Raw genomic sequence first — 7,103 nt, forward strand, 5'->3', positions numbered from 1 at the left:
GGTAGAAGAAGTCGTGGAAGAAGACGCATCTCCTGGTTAAACAATTTGAGAGCTTGGTTTAACTGCACCCCGCACCTCTGCTCATATCTTTAGAGCAGCGGTATCGAAAGTGCGAATTGCCATGATGGTTGCCAACCTTCTTAGAGAAGATAGTACAGAAAAAAGAAGAAGAATCTTATTGCATAATAATACCTATTCGCCCTCGCATTTGCTGAACAGTCAGCTTATCTCTCCTCCAATCAAAAAACATATCTAGCGGTCATCTACTAACTACTTCACTCTCAACACCCCAGAATGGACTAACGGGCCTCCCTTTGTACGTACGTAATAAAAATACACAAGCCCTGAAGAAGAGGGTTACAAAATCCTAAACAAGAACAAATAGCTCTAAATATAGCTCTAGAATTGATAGCAAAAGATATTGAAGTAGCAGAAAAAGATGAAATAGGAACGGAAACTTTTGCCTGTAAAATACATTGGTTTGACGATGAATGCAAGAATGTAACAAGAGAAAAAAATAAGCTCACTGAAAATTTCTTGAAAATTTCTATAATGTTTATTTTAATAAGTTACAAGGGTGAAAAACTAAGAGAAAATGTAGTGTGATTTTTAATTTCAAATCATCATTCTCTTTGCCTTATCCCTATGCGGGGTCGGCTTCCCTAATTGCATTTCTCCACACAATTCTGTTTTGGGTCATATCAATGTTAATCCCCTTTACCAACATGTCCTGCCTTATCGCCTCCCCCCAGGTCTTCTTTGGTCTTCCTCTCCTACTCCTTCCAGGAATCTGCACTTCAGCTATTCTTCGTATTGGGTGATTAACGTCTCGACGTTGAACATGACCGAACCATCTTAACCTATGCTCTCTCATTTTGGCATCAATTGGTGCCACACCTAGAGTTCCCCTAATATACTCATTTCTAATTTTATCCTTCTTTGTCACTCCACTCATCCATCTAAGCATTCTCATTTCCGCCACATGCATTCGTTGTTCCTCTTTCTTTTTCACTGCCCAACATTCAGTTCCGTACATCATAGCCGGTCTTATGGCTGTTTTATAGAATTTTCCCTTCAGCTTCATTGGAATTTTTCTGTCACACAACACACCACTCGCTTCTTTCCACTTCATCCATCCAGCCCTAATTCTACTGCATGCATCTCCATCTATTTCTCCATTACTCTGTAATACCGATCCTAGGTACTTAAAACTATTGCTTTTCACAATCATTTCACCATCCAAAGATACCATTTTATTTGTAGTAGCTCCATCTTTAAATGAACATTCCAAATACTCTGTTTTTGTCCTACTAAGTTTTAAACCTTTTTCCTCCAGAGCTTGTCTCCACTGTTCCAGTTTTTGTTCTAAGTCTCTTTCACTATTTCCTACTAACACGACATCATCAGCATACATTAAGCACCATGGAATGTTACCCTGTAGTTTCGCTGTTATCTGGTCCAAAACTAATGAGAATAAATACGGACTAAGCACAGAGCCTTGGTGCAATCCTACTTTCACATGAAATTTATCAGTCTCTCCCACACCTGTCCTAACACTAGTCGTTACTCCCTCATACATATCCCTCACAATCTTTACATATTCACCAGGGACTCCTTTCTTATTGAGTGCCCACCACAGAATCTCTCGAGGAACTCTATCATATGCTTTCTCAAGATCAATGAATACCATATGAGCGTTTGTTTCTTTACTCCTGTATTTTTCCATCAACTGCCTTATAATGAAAATTGCATCTGTTGTTGATCTACCCTGCATAAAGCCAAATTGATTCTCGGATATTTCGGTCTCTTCACGTATCCGTCTGTCAATTACTCTTTCCCATATTTTCATGGTGTGGCTAAGCAGTTTTATAGCCCTGTAGTTTGTACATTGTTGTATATCTCCCTTGTTTTTGTAAACAGGTACCAGTATACTGCTTCTCCATTCGTCTGGCATTTGTCCGACTTCCATAATTCTATTAAATAGACCTGCTAGCCACCTTGTTCCTGTCTCTCCCAATGCTCTCCATACTTCCCCAGGAATATCATCTGGTCCTACCGCTTTTCCTTTCTTTATTTTTTGAAGCGCTTGAGCCACTTCCTCGTTGGTTATTTTGGTGACCATTGCTGCTACTGTCTCCGTTGCCTCTACAGGCTGTCTGTCAAATTCTTCATTTAATAAGCTGTCAAAGTACTTTCTCCATCTCTTTTTGACTTCCCTTTCGTGAACTAGTATTTTATTATTTTCATCTCGGATACATCTAATCTGATTAAAATCTTTTGCTTTCCTTGCTCTCTGTTTGGCTATTTTATATATCTTCGTTTCGCCTTCCCTGGTATCAAGTTGATCATATAGGTGTGAATACGCTTCTGCTTTGGCTTTTGCTACTGCTACTTTCGCTTCCTTTTTCGCCACCATATAGTTTTGAAGATCTGTGTCGGATCTGGTTTCTTGCCACTTTTTATATAATTTTCTCTTCTCTTTTATTTTTCCTTGTACTTCGTTTGACCACCACCAAGTCTCTTTATCCTCAAACTTTTTTCCTGACGTTTTCCCAAGTATTTCCATAGCAGTCTCTCTAATACTACTGGCCATTTTTCTCCAAATTGTATTAGGGCTTCCTTTCATGTTCCAACATATTTTTTCTACTATTCTTCTCCTGAATAGACCTTCTTTCTCATCTTTCAGCAACCACCATTTGATTTTTTGTGGTCCTCTCCGATATTTTTGTTTAGTTTCGCTTTTTACTTCGATGTCCAGAACAAGCAGCTTATGTTGTTGGCTTACTGTCTCACTCACTATTACCTTGCAGTCCTTGCATTCACGTATGTCTTCTTTCCTTATCATGAAGTAGTCTATTTGGGATTGATGTTGTCCACTTTTGTAGGTAATAAGTTGAGTTTCTCTCTTTTTAAAGAATGTGTTAACAATCGCCATATCCAATGCTGTTGCTAATTCAAGCATGTCATCTCCAGCTTCATTTCTAGTTCCAAAGCCTAATCCCCCATGTATTGTTTCATATCCTGTCTTGGTTTGGCCCACATGTGCATTGAAATCACCTCCTATTATAACTTTCTCCTCTGCTGGAATACCACTCAGTACGTCTCCTAATTGATCATAGAAAGCTCTTCTTTCATTCTCACCCAGACCTGTTTGGGGAGCATACACACAAACAACATTCAATACCTCTTTATCAATTACAAATTTCACTGACATCATTCTATCACTCGTTCTTACAACTTCTACTACGTTACCTTTCATTTCACTATCAGCAATTATACCAACTCCATTTCTAGTGTTACTACTCCCTACATACCACAATTTGTATCCTTCACCTAGTTCTTTCGCCCTTTGTCCTTTCCACCTAGTTTCTTGAATACAAGCAATTTGAACTCTTCTTCGTTTGAGCGCATCCACTAACTCCAGACTCTTACCTGTAAGACTACCAAGATTCCAAGACCCTATCCTGATTTTTCTAACCTGCAATGGTGTTCCCCCTGAGATAGTCCTCACCCGGAGATCCGAACGGAGGCTCATTTTACTTCCGGAACATTTTACCTCAGGAGATGCCATCATTTCAGTATAAATTTTTACTGCGTTTGGAGAAGGTCTTTTCATTATTATGGCCTGAAAAGATTTTTGGATATTTGATGCCTGAATGCCTTTTCTATCAGCACCATACCCTGCCCTGCACGTTTAGCCAATACACCACCAATGCAACCAAAGTGCAGTATTACCCCACACCCGCCTGCATTTTTCTGTATAGGCCAGGATCCCTACTGTAAGGACTGCCCTATAAGCCAATGTATTGTTGCCCGTATCCCGCCGCTAGGAGGCACGTACTTTGGTTATTTCGGGATACTGATTTTTAATTTCAAATATCTCATTTAAAAGAAACTTTTTATTTATTCTAAGGGACTTTCGACCCTCGATAATAATTTAGTCTTTCATTCTGCGTTTAAATTTTTTAAAAATATTTAGTAGTATTTTCAGGATTAGAAAAAAATGGACACCACGTCCGTGGTGATATTTTCCAAATCGAACATTCGCTATTTTTGTCATACAACGCACTGAATCGAATAGCATATGGTGACAAGACAGTGACAATTTTAAATATTTGACATGGCATCGGGAATATTTTGAGTTGTTGATTAAATAATATTGATAGTGTATTTGATAAATAATTGATTTAAGACGTGAACTTCATAAAAAGTTATTTATTGTTTATTATTTATGGAAGATCCATGTAGAGATGAATAATACACCAGGATATATTCTGTGATCCAAGTATTTTGTTGTTAAATATGTTCAAAATTGTAAGCGTTCCATAGTAACAATATATTATTAAAAAATCACTTTATCACTTTTCTTCTTTTCTCGATTGAGTATTAGTTTTTGTTGTACAGTATATAAATTATTACAATCACTGAATACATAGTTAGTGAAAAAATTATCATATTAATTAACTGAATTAATGGGGTGTAGCGATGGATCGCCTCCACGTGGTGCACCCTGGGTAACGCCAAATAATCCATCCTCCCAATCCTAAGGTGTAACACCATCGTGCCGACGGGATGCATGGTACATAGAGTAAAGTGTATCTGAAGCGATGCCCTAGAGAGATGGCGAACTCTAGGGGAATATAGCCTTGGTGCGGTAAGGGCGCACTGCCGTACTCGACATCTACTCGTGGGAACAATCGTGGAACCAAAGAGAAACATTAAACAAGCGGAGAGGGACTCAGAAATGGGCGACCTCTCCGAAGAAACAAGAATGGAAGCTGCGGGAGCAGCAGACCATATAGAATACATGGACAAGGGAGCTGTGGAAACAGCAGACCATGCCGAGGAGAGAGGTATGGAAGCTGACCAGCTAGAGACAAGCCTCGAGAAACTAAGTCTCGTGACAAAAAATCTATCTGGGGCTCAAAAACGAAGGCTTAAGAAAGCCGAAAAAATAGCTGTTGGGACGTGGGGTAAAGAAAACCCACATAAGACCAAAGGCCAAAGGGGGAAAAGTGACCAGACCACGGGAGCGAAAAGGACCCGGCCTGACAGCTCGACCCCAACAAAAAACCCCGAGGCCAAAAGACTTAAGGGAATTACGAAACAAGCAGCTAACAACGCGACCAGGAGCGGTAATACGCAGACTGGCACAGTTGCTAGCGCTGAAGAGATAAGGGGCGGTAAAACGCAAACTGGCACTTACGGCGAAGTGACAGATAAACTGAGGATGGCGGTGATAGAGAGACATCATCCTGAGGTAAAACTGAACCGGGAACAAGCAGACCTGGTTCAATCAAAACTGGAAGAGGCAGTGGATAAGGCACCCGGTGGGAGTCAGAATCCACTGCAGTTCCTAAGAACTACATTCAGCGCGGGGATTCTGTGGATCCACTGCGCGAATGAGCCTACCAAATCTTGGCTGGAGGGGACGGTACGAGAGCTTCGGGATCTCTGGGAGTCGGCGGATTTGAAGTTGATCGAATCCAAGGACTTGAGAAGACTGATTGTTCTTGTGCACGTGCCTGAGACCGGCATAAGCGAAAAACTGTTCATGAGTCGCTTGGGCAAGCAGAATGCAGGGCTCAATACGACAGACTGGACACTGAAAAGCCAGAAGGTCGAGGGGCAAGGAGAAATCCTTGCGTACTCGATCGACAAGGTTTCCCTTAGGGCTTTGAAGCAACCCAACTCAAGGCCTTTTATAGGATGGGAAGGGTAGCATTCAAGATCGTGCGGGAGACAGATGGAGATGGCAAAGGTGAGAGTGATCCAAGCCAACCTTCAACACAGTAAGGAAGCTTCGGCAGAAATTGCTGTGACGGTGGAAAGGTTTGATGTTGCTCTCATTCAAGAACCCTGGGTAAACCAGGGTAAAATAAAAGGTCTCTCAGGGATAAGTGGAGAACTGATTTACAGTAGATCCGCTGAAGTACCAAGAACCTGCATAATAGCTAAAAGCAACATTAAAGTACTGCGGTTAACTAATTTCTGTTCCAGGGATCTAACAGCAGTAAAACTAAAAGTTACAGAGGGAGGTAGAATGAAGGAGATAATACTCGGATCAGCCTACCTGCCCTATGATGATCCTAACCCACCACCACCAAGGGAATTGGAGGAGCTGATGAGAGACTGCAGAGGCAAAGGATCACAGATAATCATCGGTTGTGACTCCAACTCGCATCACACCAGCTGGTAGAGCACCGGAAACAACGAAAGAGGTGAGCACTTACTAAAATTTATTATGGAATATAATTTAGACATACTTAATGTAGGCAACAAACCTAACTTTGTGACTACAAATAGAAAGGAGGTTATCGATATAACGATGGCGACTGCATTTGCAAGCAGCATCGTTAGGAACTGGCATGTGTCTGATGAGGTGCGTTTCTCAGACCACAGGCACATATACTTTGAAAAAACGGGCTATGAGCACGAAACAGAGATTTATCGAAACCCCAGGAAAACTGATTGGGAAGCGTATCAAGAAGACCTGACATATAGTTTTCGTGGGGCTATAAAGAGGATAAGGAACACAATAGAGCTAGATATGGCTACTGAACAATTTCAGAGAAGCATATAAAGATAACTGTCCCGTAACAGCGAGGAGCTCCAACAGGAAAGTGCCCTGGTGGAACAATGAACTTGCTAAAAGAAGGAGAGATGCGAGAAAAGAATTCAATTCTGCAAAGAGATCAGGCGAGTGGAGCGAATATCGCAAAGCTCTGACTGAATATAACAAGGCTCTAAGGAAAGCCAAAAGAGAATCATGGAGGAACACTGCGAGAAGATAGAACAGACTGCAGAAGTGGCTAGACTCCAAAAGGTTCTCTCGAAAGAACCTAAGAGCAATATCGCCACCAGTGCCGGATTAATCATTAGGCAAAGTAGGCAGTTGCTTAGGGGCCTCGGCCCCAAAGGAGGCCTCGCGGGGCCAAAACGAAAAAATGTTGAAATATTCAAATATTGCACAATACCATAAAAGTTATGGCGGTACATTAAAATGCGTAATTTTGTTCACATAGAAAGTATATGCTGTGGGAATACATCGCTAATTTTTTTTTAACATCCCATTTATTTACAATCTGTAATAATGATTACAA

The sequence above is a fragment of the Diabrotica virgifera genome, chromosome 7, assembly GCF_917563875.1.
Source record: "Diabrotica virgifera virgifera chromosome 7, PGI_DIABVI_V3a".
In the NCBI taxonomy this organism is placed as follows: domain Eukaryota; kingdom Metazoa; phylum Arthropoda; class Insecta; order Coleoptera; family Chrysomelidae; genus Diabrotica; species Diabrotica virgifera.